Source organism: Adiantum capillus-veneris, chromosome 29 (assembly GCF_014529385.1).
Source record: "Adiantum capillus-veneris isolate H3 chromosome 29, ASM1452938v2, whole genome shotgun sequence".
Classification (NCBI taxonomy): domain Eukaryota; kingdom Viridiplantae; phylum Streptophyta; class Polypodiopsida; order Polypodiales; family Pteridaceae; genus Adiantum; species Adiantum capillus-veneris.
Window position 1 is genome coordinate 3,497,569 of NC_140959.1, and position 15,418 is coordinate 3,512,986.

Consider the following 15,418-nt stretch of genomic DNA (forward strand, 5'->3'; position numbering starts at 1 on the left):
TTTTTAGCAAGGTTTTGCCGTCAGGAATTCCAAGATAGACTCGCTCAACAGTTAGACTATCTTCAATAGGGAATCAACAAAAGTATTGACCACTACATCCAAAGGATGGAGACAATAGTATGAAAGATGGTAAATACGGCACCCAACGAGGATACTCAAAAAAGTAGGCTTGTAGATGGCTTGTGAGATCCGAATGCTCAACAATATGTGAGTTCAAGAAGACCGATAGACTTAGCAGCTGCTAAACAAGAAGCTAGAAATTGGGAAGAGGTGCAATTAAGCCAATAGAGGATAAGAGAACTTTTTAGTGGACCTAGTATGGTTACTTCTCCCACTATACCGATTCCATGAACTCAGGAGCCTGTATCTGGTTATGGAGTTACACCACTACAAGTGGTGGTAAATACAAATCAAACTCCTTATTATTCCCCAAATCCATGCATGACAGCTCCAGCATACATGCTGTAGACTGGAACACCACCATCACTAGCTCTTACAGAAGAGAGGGTAGTCCAATTGATGACAGTCACAATTGGAAAATTAAAAGAAGAAATTGTGAGTGCGTTAAGACCTCAAACGAAAGAAGTTTATGCTATAGCTCAACAATCAGCACTCCTGTCTATAAGTGCACCTCCAATGAGATCCAATCTGTGGTATGGGAAGTGCAATGGTTACGGCCATTTGGCTACTGAGTGTCCAACTGCATCAAGAGTAGTGCCACACCAAGTACGTACACTGTTTTGTACCTTTTGTCTAAAAAAAAATCATGTGGAAGACAATTGCTTTGTAAAGCAAGCGTATGAATGCCGTCAAGCAAGGGCTATGCAAACTAATTATAACTTTATGGATAGGAGCAATATGACTTACGAGATAGGTCCACCACCACAACCTTTTATGCAAAGGGGACTGCTTGAAACATATCAGTAGCAGTTACAACAACAAAGGCAAGGGTTACCCACACAAGGGATACCACCTACGCCAAGGTTGCAAGGTCAAATGAGTAGAAATTCTCCATACAGACCTCCATTTTGACGGAATAATTTCCGATACACTAATCCAAATATGGGGCCATCTAGTCCTTGGTATGTTATAATTGTCAACCAGAAGGGCATATAGCTCCTTATTGCCCCAATCCTCGTAAAAATCAAGACTATATATCGTTATGTCGAATCTGTAGCGAGGAGGGTCCTTATGAAGATTCATGCCCAAAACGGGTAACTTTGGTGCAAAGTGACAAAGAGAAATAGAAGGAGGATGAGGGTCCTAGTACCTCTTCCAATTTAGTAGAGGTTGAACAATTGCAGAATGGATTCTCTCGTAACAAAAATCAAGGAGAGTGACTTTTGCTAAAGAACCCTTAATGGTTGGGGTAGTTACTCGACCTCAAAAGATGGATCATGATAAAGGGTAAACTGTCCCAAATGTGAGTAAGCAGGGTAATGAATCTTTCATAAAAGAGTTTGTAGAATATCTTGATGAAGCATCTTAGGATCATTCTGCTGATGAATCACCGATTGCTTTTAAGCTACAAGAAGAGAAAGAAATTACAAAAGGTATAGCACCTTTTCCAAAAAGGTTACAGACATCTATAGCTCACAGAAAGAGTGTACCAGATACCTTTAATTTATGGGAGTCGATGAAAGATTGCATAATATCATTGGACTTGACCACTTGAGTAGAGATATCTCCTCTTTGTAAGAAATAATTATATCATAAGCTCGTACATAGGAGAGGGAAGCGGAGAAGCTCTAAAATGACAAAGCCAGTCAAAGAAAAAGGATTTCAAGTAGTAGATATGTTTATGGACCTAGAAGCACCTACTATTTCCTTGGAAATAGGAAGCATAGTGTAACAGGACTGCAATTAGATGGTGGAGCAGCAGTCAGTTTAATGACTGAGCAAACTGTGGGAGCATTGGGATTGAAACAAGTGGAATCTGTGAACATTATTCTACGCTTGGCCGATCAACAACGTGTAAAACCTTCAAGGATTTTACAAGGGGTCAAGACTATGGTGGTACGACTTGAGTTTCATGTGAGTTACTTGATAGTCCGACCACATTTGTATGGGGCCTCTTTACCAATATTGTTAGGAAGACCTTGTCTTGTACAAGCCAGGTGCGTGCAAAGTTGGCATAAAGGAGTGATCACTATTAGTCCTCGCAATGATAGAGTAGAACTGCGAGTTGTCTCTAAGGAGTTTTTGAGGGAGTATAAAAAGTCGATTGTGTTAGAAACAGAAGAGAACACAAATAATAGTGGTGATAAATCATAGGATGAAGAAGCAATCAAACAACGCTTCTCATTAGATACAGATAAATATTCTCAATTTTTGCAAAATGGTTACCAAATGCGGATAGAGGATGATTCCACTGGGACAATCTCCACATCAGATAGTGTTGGTAATTATGTCGTCACCTAGGAATGGGTGAATACGAAGTTCAATATTCTTTGTGTTATTATTCTGATAAGGATATTGCACAATGGTTGTCCACCTCAGATGAGTGTTTGGCAAACTGTTTTAATATAACCTTGGAGGATGATTTAGAGGATATGGATAAGCTTAGAGGAAAATCCAGTGCATTAATAGAAGTAAACTCTACTTGGGAACAATTACTATAGGAGCGTGAGTTAGCAAACGAAGCTACGGCTCAAGTGCTAAAAAAAATGGCCCGATTAGAAAAAGAAAAAGGGAAGGCTATTTTAGAGGCTAAGCATAGCAAAGAATTATCAAAACAATGGGAAGATTATTATAAACATGAAGGTATGGAAGAACAGTCAAAAGAATATGGGACCAGTGACGTCCCTAAATTCCAAATTGAGGGCTCTTTAATGACTGAAGTAACACTAGATACCTATATGGTAAATATTGATGAATTGTCAACAAAGAGTTATGAAACTACGATTGTATCCTATTGTGGGACACAATATGTGGCTGTTGTAGGTGATACAAAAAATAAAAATGAAGAGTCTGAATCTCTTATAAATAAACATGACCTACTTGACAATGTTGTTTATAAGGAGGGAAAACATCCTTTAATTAGGGCTATGCCCCGTCCACAATCTTCCTTTGTATTATCAAAAGATAATTTAATTGTTCAATGGGAAGTGTTAGAAGGAAAATTCTTGACATTGGGAAGTCAATTAAAAGGAGAAGTGTTGGAGTGTTTCAAAGAAGTACTTACAAAGTATCAACATGCTTGTGCATGGTCGTATAAAGACCTACAAGGAGTCAAGCCTGAGTTATGTTAACACTATATTGACTTAGAACTTGGGGCTCGACCTATTTGTCAACATCAGCATTGCACCAATCCTGTTTATGTTGAATTGGTTAAGGCATAAATAATGAAACTCTTGGATGTGGGATTTATTTATGTGGGTGCTTATAGTGATTGGGTTTCCCCAATTGTAGTAGTACCCAAGAAAAATAAGGAAAAATTTGTATTTGTGTAGATTACAAACAACTTAATGGGAAAACTAAGAAGGATCATTTTCCTTTGCCCTTTATCGACCAAGTTTTAGATTGTGTTGCCGGATATGTTCTTTATTCCTTTATGGATGGATTTAGTGGCTATAATCAAATTCAAATACATGAAGATGATCAATCAAAAACTACTTTCACTACTAAATGGGGAACATTTGCTTATCGAGTTATGCCATTTGGGCTATGTAATGCCCCTGCCACATTCCAACGTGTTATGATTGCACTTATCAAGATTTCTTGCAAAAGTGGATGGAAATTTTCTTAGATGATTTTTCAGTGCAAGGAACTGAAGAGGATATGCCTGAAAAGTTGGCCTTAGTGTTTGAATGTAGCATTGAAATGTGCATTTATTTAAACCCTGAGAAGTGTGTCTTTGGGGTAACCAAAGGAATACTACTAGGGCATGTTGTCTCTCGGGATGGCATTACGGTTGATGAGAGTAAGTTTAATAAAATCAAAGAATTGCAAGTACCTCAGAACCTTCGTCAACTGCGAGGATTTCTAGGGCATGCAAATTACTATAGGAGATTCATTTTGAACTTTGCTTCAATTGTGGGACCCTTGACAAATTTTCTTAAAAAGGATATAGGTTATGTGTGGACTGACAAATGTCAAGTTGCATTTGAAGACATTAAAGACCGGTTAGTAAAAGCACCAGTTCTAGTGAGTCTTGATTGGACAAAAGAATTTCATATCCATGCTCATGCATCTCATACAACAGTTGGGACTGTGTTGTGTCAGGTTGATGATAAGAAAGTTGACCATCCAATCTATTATGCTAGTAGGGTCTTAAGTTACCTTGAGCATAATTACACTACGACTAAAAAGGAGTGTTTGTCTATGGTTTTCTCTGTTGACAAATATTGGCATTATCTATTGGGAAATCATTTTGTATTCTATGTGGATCATGCCGCATTGAAATACTTATTAAATAAACCAGAGATTTTTGGAAGAGTGATTCGATGGATGTTGCTTTTATAAGAGTTTGACTTTGAGGTAGTTGTATGACCAGGCAAGTCACATGTGTTAGCTGATCATCTTTCTAAACTACTTAGTGATGATGTAGAGAGGGGAGTTGATGATGACTTACCTGATGCTAACCTGCACTATTCCGTCATATGTAGTGAGAGGCTTTTTTAAAAAATCAACAAAACAAAACCACAAAGATACAAACAATAAAAAAATCACAAAAATCCAAAAAGAAATGTTTCCTTTTATGTTTGATTTTTTTTTAATTCAAAACAAAACACTAAAAAAAAGAACAAAATCATCAAAACAAAACAAAAACAATAAAAACCCATAAAAATTAGGAGTAGAATAACTACATTCCTTTAGGGGGAGTGTAGTCTAATCTTTTTGCAGAACCGAGCAATTTTGTATGGAGAAGATACCTGTTACAAATTGGAGCTGATTGTCAAAGCTATATCTAGGGATGTAGTTCTAAAGTGGAGCATTTTCAAGCAGATTAAACAGGTGGTTTACTTCTAACTATAATGTTCATTTTTTTCCAGTTTTTATCATTTTTATGCATGTTGTAATAGATGTGTCAGTGGCAAGTTCATACCACACTATTCATAGTCATATTAAACTTGTTAGCTTAGGGAGTTTATATATTCTTTTTAACTTTCCTTTATCTAGACTTAGCAGTCAATGATCGATGACCAAGCTATAGTGACTGAGAGAGGTAGTCAAGGTGATTATTTAATAGGGTCACTGTAGCTAAACTAGTTTTGGGCAAATATATATATGCTCTAACGATCCCTTAAAAGTGATGTAGGTCTCTATGGTTGGGAGTATAGACCTTTAAACTCTAGATTATGGGCGATATGCTAGTTAATTTACACTACTGATGAGCCAAGAGGAGAATAAAACAAAACGTTTATGTTATATGTTGTGTGACCGTCACTGTACAAGTTTGGTAGGCGGGTGGGTCCACTTTGTCTCTAGTGACAGAGCCACGAGCCGTAGCCAGGTTTTGTACAGGGTGGAAGTGTAAGTGCTAATAATTCCTGCTCGACATAGCACTGAGAGTGGAATGTATGCGAAAAAAACAATCAAGTCTGACGTACTTGTAAAAATAATAAAAAATATATTAGAAGAATGTAGAAAAAAAAGAAAAAGAAAAAAAACAACAATTAGAAATCAGAATTTTTGAAAAATTGGGAATTCAAAACAAGAGAACTTAAATAAAGGGCAATGACTTCCACTTAGATGTGAATACTGTATATTTTATATAATATAGGGGTTAATTGGTTTACCTCTATAGAGCTCTAGCGCCATGGAGGGGGTTGTTCTTGCTATTAAACAGTAATAAGTTTATTGTCTTGCTCAAGGAGGTTTATATTTATTCCATTAGCTATTCACCTTATTATTAATTTTAGTTGCTATTGGTGAGGTTTAGGTTTGTGATTTTTAAATCTTTATAAATGCTAGTTAGTGAGGGTGTATACGTTTCCTTGGGTTAACATGTTTATATAACTATGTCTAGTGTTTATTAATTTGTCACTGAGTTGTCACTGACTGACTGATTAACAGTTTTATTGAAACAAATCTAGTTCTTGTTTTAAAATACGTAAGAATGGACAGACTACTGGTGTTAGTGTAATGTATTTCAAGATTTATGCTTACGAGGACGTTCACAGTTAAGGAAGGGAGCCAGTTATTTTTCAAAGTGTAGCTGTGAAGCTGGGAGTTGTAGCAGTTTAAAGAAGTTCATTTACAGTGTCGAAGACATTCTTGTTCGTCAAGGAAGACTTCCTGTTCCAGTAGGGGAGGAATGTAGACTCCTCAATATTTTCAATTTTTGTACCAAACTGGGGTTAGGTTGGGTTTTGGATGGGGAATTTATGATTAATATATTTTAGTTTTTGCATTAATTTTTTATTAATTCCATAAAAAATTGATATTTTGTGATCTTTTCGAGCTATTTTGTGTGGGTATTTACGTCATCATTTTATTCGCATTTGTGACCTCCGCGGTCGAGTTTGAGCATTTTGCTATTTCCGGGGACAATGGGGACAATTTTGTCAAAATTGGCGTTTTCGGTAAAATCTACTATTTTCGATGTTCTTTTGCATGTCAGAAATGATCGATTATGAATGACAATGATTTTCTAAGCTTCTTTAAATTTTCTTGGAATTTTTTAGATTTTTTTGTCGATTTTTGGGATTTTTTGGTGATTTTTGGAGTTTTCGTCTAAATTTTTGGCATTTTTTGGAAATTAGAAAATAAAAAATAAAAAATAAATAAAAGAAAGGCCGTTTCGGGCTTTCATACTGTGCCTTACGACGCATAAAATACTTCTCTTCTTCTTATTTCCGCTCCCTATGAACCATCTGCACACCCTCACTCTCTCTCTTCCCGTCACACTTCCCCTCTCCCTCGTTGCAGTACATGAACCCAGTGTTAGATTTAAAACCGGGGTCCAATGTATTTTAACTGAGCTTGCCTTGAAGAAAACCGGCAAATTCACAAGTTTTTGTGTAAAACCGGCAAAAGCTTCAAATTTTGACCTAAAATTTTGGTAGAATTTCAAGTTGCCCTTATTTTCTTTGGTTAGAAAAATGTATTTTTCTAGCCATGCACCTCTCACATCTCTCCCTTAACCCCTCGTGAACTCCCTCTAATTCTCTCTCTCTAACTCTCTCCCTTTAACTCTCTCTCTTCCCATTCTCTATCTCTCCCTTTTTCTCTCACTAAACCCCTGCACACACTCTCTCTCTTCTCTCTTTTTGTCTCACTCTCCCACGTGCTCTCTCTCTCCCCTTGCCTGCAGCGGCCAACCCGCCCGAATAACAGAGTCCCTCTCTCCTCGATTCACTCCGAGCCTGCCTACACGCCTCGAGGGCCTGCACGCGTAGGTTCTCCTCTCTTTGCGCCCCACATTCAATGTCCAAGTCAACCTCGCCTGCGCCCGCAACTCTCGCTGTCACGTCATACCGCGCGCCGCGCACTCAACGCCTTTAACGACCCCAGTGCCAGCCCCAGCCACGTAAGTTTTTTTTTTTAGTTAAATAAAACAACAAAAACAAAAAAAAAATCAAAAATTAAAAAAATCAAAAAATCCAATTAGAAAACAAAAAAAGGCTTCAAAAAACCACAAAAAATTAAAATAAATAATAATAATAGTAGAAAGTCAAAAATCAAAACTCATAAAAAATCAATAAAAGGGATTAAAAATTTAAAAAAAAAGAAAATTCATTAAAAAATCTCACAAAAAAATCAAAAAAGAGTTTTAAAAATCATAAAAAATAAAAATAAAATAGTAAAACCTCATAAAAAATAAAAACTTTTTTTTAAAATCATTAAAAAATATCAAAAATTCACATAGAATTTAGAAAAAAATCACCATAAAATTAAAAAATTCACAAATTCACTGAAAATTATATATATAAAAAAACTCACAAATCAATCATAAAAAATAAAAAACTAGCTGGAAAAATTTGTTATAAATCACAAAATTCATAAAACCATTAAAAATTTCATAAAAATCAACTGTACAAAAAGGATCAACCAGTGTTTGAACGGCCCACATACAACTCATAGAAGTACGTCCAATGATAGATAAAAAAGGATGGTTCATTTCAGAGGAAAGAATATATAACAGCCCATCCTCTCTAGAGCTCAACGATATTACCCGAGTGAACCCGAAAAACTGTTTAGAGCCAAACTCTCCTCCATCAAAAATCAAACTTCAATGTTGTGACCAAACGAACATATACTTTGATCAAAATAGTCATAGATATAGACAAGAGTCTAGCATCTATGATGCATTGGGTCCAACAACTACAGAAGCTCAAATCATAGGAGACCCATGGGATAGACAATATCAAGGCAAAGATAATGCTATCTACAGCTTGACTTGGGGAATAATTTGTCATGTTTTAAGGAGATACATAGGAAACTATGCAGAAGGTTTACAGATGCCAAACATCAACAGTGCTACCCAAAGTGTGCCTTCACAATCCCAAAAGAAGAGACTGAACCAAAGCCAAACAATTTTGAACTCATACAATGAAGTAGGTTATAGTGATCACCCTAGGAAGGGGGGAGCTGTAAATCCATCAAGTTCAGCTTATGTGCAAGGAAATGCTACACCAGTTAGAAGCCCTAGAGCTTATAACCAACAGACCTCTTCAAAGCAGAAACCATTGAAAGATCATATGGTTGTTGGAAGTTTCCAATTGACCCAAATTCCATCGGAGTCTACAGACAAATGCTTTTATGAAGATCATCAAGGACAAAAGTTTCAGCTGATCTCCACAAGTCAAAGCCAAAAACCGACAAATCCAATTGTGTTCAAACAGTTACATGTGATCAAGCTCACATATCCATATCAAGATGCACATGGTAATGAATATCAGCAAGATCAAAACCTTGTACAAACCCCTATGGATGGTATGACTGAAGTCATAGACTATCTGAAGATGATGAAAAACCTCAAGCTGCCAGAACAGGTGACAAAAAATTCAAAGTCAATGAAAGCTAAAGTCCAAAAAGCTACACAAAGGTCACCACCAAAATATCCTCTAAAGAGACAGATTCTGCCAAAAAGTACAGTGGATCTATTAAGATCAAGAGTTACTCACATGCAGGTAAACAATGCTCAACAATTGCAAAAAGGTAAAGTATTATAGCCAATGGAGCCAACATCAACGGAAGCAGGTGGTCAAAGCAAAGAAAATGCAGATGAAGCTCAACCAAAGAACACTGCCACAACAAAAGTAGTCAATTCAGACACAGATCCCAAGACAATCAAGTGCAACATTGTTGGTGAAAAGAAGAAAAATTGTCAAGAGAAGTAAAGCAAGATTTTCAGTTAGACAAGAACCTCATGTCTTTTTGCACTTGGAAAAGATGTGGCCAACCACAACTAGAAGATGCTCCTGAATTTGTGAGCATATCAGGAAACAAACGAGTAGAATGCTGGGAAATCATCTCCACCGCCATTGAAGTAAGTTCACAGATCATCATAGCTAAATTCCATGTGATCACAGCAAAAGATATGCCAAAAGACATCATAATGGGAATGCCAATGGCCCAGAAGATTTCAAAGATACAAAATGTAAACATGACGGAGTCATCACAGACAACAAAGAATGAAGACCAAGACTGGTCACTCGCAGACGACAGCACAAAGTCCTCAAGCACATCTAAAATGGAGACTTATATCAAAGCAGATCTTATTGAAGATGATTCATCTCCATCAATTAGAACTTCTGAAGAGCTTAATGCAAATCAAGCAAAAGCAAGTACAGATCAAACAGAACAAAAAGCAACCATGAAAGCTATTGAGCAGAGAATGCCACCAAAGCCAGAAGTTAAGAAGAACGAGGTTGCAAAAAATCAAGAAACAATAGGAAGTCCAAAGATCAATCACTCATTGCCAGCTAAACCAGTTGATGAAAGTCAAATTGAAAATCATAGTCTCAAGTCACCATCCATAGAGACACAATTAGATCAAGATGAGACCATGGCAAAAGTAGGACAAAGATCTTCAAAAGAACCAACAATGAGAATAGATGTAATTCTCAGTAGTACAAAAGGAGCAAAGGTCAAATGCAATGCTCTATTGGATAAAGAAGCAAAGTGCAATATGGTTGTAGACAACATCCAGAGCATTCTAGAGATTACTCAAGACAAGCCAGGTAACGGAGAAATCATGGGTAAAGCTACAAGTCAAAAAGAAATGGTTGCTACCCTTAGCATCCAAAATCATGAAGAGCAGGTAAAATTTCAGGTAAAGTCTTCAAAAACATGCATGCAGATGTCATCCTTGGACATCAGTGGTTAGACCAACACAAGGCCTGCAAAGAAGATAAAATGCTAATACTCTCTTTTCCAAGAGATATCAAGAAGCACTTACAGGTATCGTTAATGCTAGATTTAGAGTTGCAAAAGTCACAAGGATCGAAGAAAATTCTTGCAGACAAAGGTAAAGCTAAAGTGGAACCTCCACCGATCAGCAGAGAAGGCGTGACAGCATATGCCGCTACATCAAAGAACCCTCATGGATCAGATACTTCAAGCAAGTCAGGCTTCCAAAATTTCAAGTCAAGTTCTGACCCAATTAAACCCTCTAAGGAGACACCCAGGAAAGCAAAGGTATTTCAACCAAAGTACTCAAGAAAGCAAAAGATAGTCAAGCAAGTATTTGTTCTGAGCAATTTAGTCAAAGTCAATGATCCGGTTTGGATAAAGGACAAAAAATCAACACAGAAAGACAAACACATAGGATGGATAGCAACACAATGGAGCTTAAAGGAACAGGAGTACTATATAGGTAACAAACATATATGGGTACCAAAATTGCAAGTTAGGGCATATGAAGTAATGTCAAGTCCCTCCCAAGAAAGAAGGCCCACAAGGTATCAACCTCGACAATGTCCTAGGATACCTAAGCAGCAGTAAAATTAACATTTTTATGTTTAGGTCATCATAAAAAGCACATTGCTTTCCAAAAATGCCGAAAAGCACGAAAAGCTAAAAATAGTGTAAAAAGAAAAAAAAAGCAAAATTTTCTAAAATTGAACCACGATTCCTCTCGTTTACTCGAATAAGAAAGCGGATTCGCTTTTCACTAAAAAGCACTAAAAATCATGAAAAGCTAAAAATATTGTGAAAAGACTCAAAAAGTAGATTTTTACAAAATTGAACCATAGCTTCCCAGGAACACGTAGATCAAGGATCCGACCTTGCTTTTTGCAAAAAAGCACCTAAAAGCATAAAAAAACATGAAAAGACTAAAAATAGCAGATTTTTCCAAAGCTGAACCAAACGTCCGTCTAACCTACTGGAACATGAAAACGACCTTGATTTTTACTTTAGAACCTTCCAATACTATCACTCAAGTATCTTAAGTCAAAATTTGGCAAAATAGATATTGAAAGCTATTTTTCGTATTTTTAGAAGAGACCCAAAAATTGGGGATCTTACAGTTTAGCAGCCACTACCCACATATACACACAAAAATAGAAACAAAAGCAGTCCTTTGACTCGCATTTGCTGACTAAAGTTTTTAAGCAAGGGGATTTAGTCCTAGTATAATCGTTGAAACAACATATACCCAAGTTCAAGAAAAAAGAACATGGTCCTTTTGTCATTGAAGATGTTTCACCAAGTGGGGCTGTCAAGTTAGCCATGGTAGATGGAGAAATCATGGAAAATTGGATAAGTGGATGTGGACTCAGAAATACAGCCTTTCTCTTACTAACAAACTTTTGTAGAGAATGTATGCATCCAAGGAAAGGAAGCTTAAACGACAACAGGTTATTGAGGAGGCCCAATAAGAAGCTCACATTTGAGTTCTAAAATGAAAAGTTGCAAGACAACCTGTTCTCCAAGATGTACCACTCAGTACCCTCCACATTCAATCCTTAGCAGAGGATGAGGTCGAGACTGATGACGAGTGGCTAGATGGTCTTGATATGCAAATCAATGTGAATTTGAATGATGATTACGAAGTTAAATCTCTAGCAAATACAAGAGCCCAAGTCAATGCTGTTAACTATTCAACTTACCACAAAGCAACTACTCAACCACTTGAGTACTGTTGAGTCACTGTCAAGGGCTGCAACAAGCTACATCTCTAATGTAGGGAGCCAAGTAAGTTTGGATACCCAAAAGTGAACTTGTCAACTGATCTCAACAAATTTGGGTACCCAAAAGAGTGCTATGAATCACGAACAACCCTAAGAGAAAGCAATTGTATCCATCTTTTCAATAAAAACCACCTTTAGTAAAGATGAAATGGATATGGAAACCAAAGGAGAAATGTGCATATTTAGGTAGAAAACCAACTGCCCAAAGCAAACAAGTCAGACTATGGGTACCAAAAACCCCACCGCAACTCAAACCAACCTCCATCAGGTACAAGTGGATACCTAAAGTCAAACCACCAACCATGATTGGACCCACCGGTTCTAGTCATAACACAATAGACGGTACATATCACACTATAAAAGAATGTGCTCAAGTGCTACATAGTTTACTCTTTAAGAGAGTTCAACCACAACATTCCTTGCCAGCGAAAACCCTTGAGTACAATACTCAAGACCCACCTGTTGCACAACATAGCGCGTTTAATTGCATTGACATCAATAGCATTATATGGCCAATTAGGGCCATGCATAGACACACCTTTATAACCTACACTTTTCACAACCAAAATACTCAGTTATTTTGGCAAGATTGAAGCAAGGAGGGGGGGAGACGGTCTGAAAATGGACAAAGCATATCAACCTGGAAAAGGTACGGGCAATTTTTTGAAGTAATTTTGTGTTAACGTACGATCTTTCTTGATTAAATCAGCCAATTTTCCATGTAACACAATAATTGGGGAATGCAATCAGTTAATCCCTTGATATGTGCATATATTGTACATAATTGTCAAAATCCATAAATAGTACAGTTTTTACTTATATTGTGTGTTTTTGGCCAAAATCATTATGAAAATGGAGTTGTCCACAAAAATATGACCAAATAATAAATTTAGGAGTGTTTTAGTATTTTTTGCGTATAGGTGAGCATCTAGGTTAATTTTCCTTTAATTGTGCTAATAAAAGCTAATAAAGCCAAGAAAATAAAAAATAATCCTAAGGCTGCAAAGAAGAGGAAAACTTGTGAGAGATTGAAGGTTTCCCACAGGTGGCATTTTCACATGTCGGTCAGCCTCCTTCTTGGATCTAAAGGAGAGCGGGATAGAGTGGGCACTTTGGCTCTATCATCAGCACTTTCATTTCACTTCTAAAAGATCTCCCAGATACACAGTTCCAAATCATGCCGTGGCATCCACATTCACACAGGCCTCAAAGAGAGAAGGCATGACAGAAGTAGACCACACCAATAAATTCACACAAATCGCGCTCCACTAGTGAGGACCACACTAAGGACCAGCCTACTTGATGTCCCTAGCTAGGAAACAACTACTACATCAAAAGGCATGGAAAGCAACAAGGAAGAAGAAGAGACAATGGAGGAAGACACTCCTCTCAAAAGAAAGAAAAGGAAAATAGTGAAAGCAAAGGTAGACAAAAAAATACACTAAACAACCACGCCCTGCCACAGGAGCAGAAGATCCAGTCCAAAAAGCAGCAAGAGTAGAAAGAGAGAAGGTGGCTTTTGAGATGGAAAGAAGACTCAAAGGGGATTCCGAGGAAAAATGGAAACCATCTCCAAGAAGAGTCAAAATTTGAACCAAACACCCAATGTTTGATGAAAAGACAATCCTCAGGCTGGCTTAGAACATCTATATCATAAATAAGGATAGCAAAGAGAACAAGCCAAGGCACAAGAAGAAGGTAGTACACACTTAGGAAGGATTCACCCAAAGAATCAGTCCACCCTACTACAGATGTTTCACAATTCTCTCCCCCAAGTGCACCACCATAGCCAGAGGACACAACAAGCCACAACCAGAGGAGGCCACTCCCATTTCTAGTAATATGGGACCTATAACACCCAAAGAAACTGTCGATGAGCAAATTGATGAACCAGCTAGACCAATAGAGACAAAAAATACTCAAGCCAACCAGCCAAATGAGCCAATCATTGAGGCTCAAGACACACAGACAGATCAACCTAAAGCGACCAACACAAGAAGAATGGAGAATCTAGAGGACATAAATGAGTATGACCAATATTCACATAATGTGATGGACAAAATGAGAGACGAGATCGATGCTTGTCACCAATAGCTTCATAGCATTTATAGGCGACTGCGGCTCTCAGATGAAAGGCTAGACATGGCCAATGTTTGTGTCAAATCATACAAAGAAGCCATGGAATCCAAAGAAAAGGAGTTGGTTGAACTAACTCCACAGTCAATATATGGAAGCTCTCCAAACAAAGAATCAACAACAAGAGAAACACATCACAACCTTAGCTTGTAAGGTCTCGAGCCCGCCGACACCAAAAGCGGGATGGTCCCATTGACAGGTCTCTAGGCCTACTAAAGTCAAAGTCTTTAAACAAAAACAAATTCCAGGGAATTCACCCTTACCATTGGCAATGGTTTGGGTTTATAGCCCTAGAAGAGACCTAGTCCTGTCTTGCAGTGGAAACGGAACCCTATAAAGAAAAAAAAAATCCAGCCCTAAATCTTCATCCTTTAGATTAAGGTCTCCTTAGCCAACGCTTTTTTCCCTCTAGCATATGTGAGGGCACAGCCGCTGGTGGGTTCCTCGTCCAAGTGGAAGAAGTTTCTAAACGTTTTAGTGCACGGGAATGGTTAGTTACCTGACTAATCAGGTCCACTCGTCCATGATTGACAACCTTAGTCAATCCCCACTTACCACCCCGCACTCACATATGATTCTATTGTTGTTTAATTACTACCACATTCTTTCCACAATTAAAATAATGATTCTTTTTTAACTTTTCAAACTGCATTTCCTTAAGACAACCTTTGAAAACAGTATTGAAGACATTCTTTCAGAAACAGACATCTTTAAACTTAAGACAAGGTACTGTCATTTCAAAGTATCACTGACCAGTACTAACTTGTCTCAAGACCACCTATACAGGGGTGAAAAACGGCACCCATTCCTTATTTATATAACCGGGGTGGAAAAAGTCTTCACCCAAACTCCGGGCGCCCATACGCCAAAACCAGTTGCCCATACAATCGGGCGGTTCCTCTAGGATAAACTTAAAAGTACTATCCATAAACATAAACAAGCACGGGGTAAAGACTCCACACGTGCAAAGGTAACCGACTCCTCCATGATGGTATCTCCATCATTACTCATTACCTGGAGTAAAATATTTCCAAGGAATCAGAGGTGTCTTGAGACAAGCTGTCTTAAGGATGGTCAAACATGTCTTTCCTATTTCAACCAGTCATAACCCAATCAGTCCTTTCCTAATTACAATCATTGATCGTGGGTTTCGTGGAAGTTACCTTCCATTTACAACAAGTTTTTTTCCTTCCTAACCT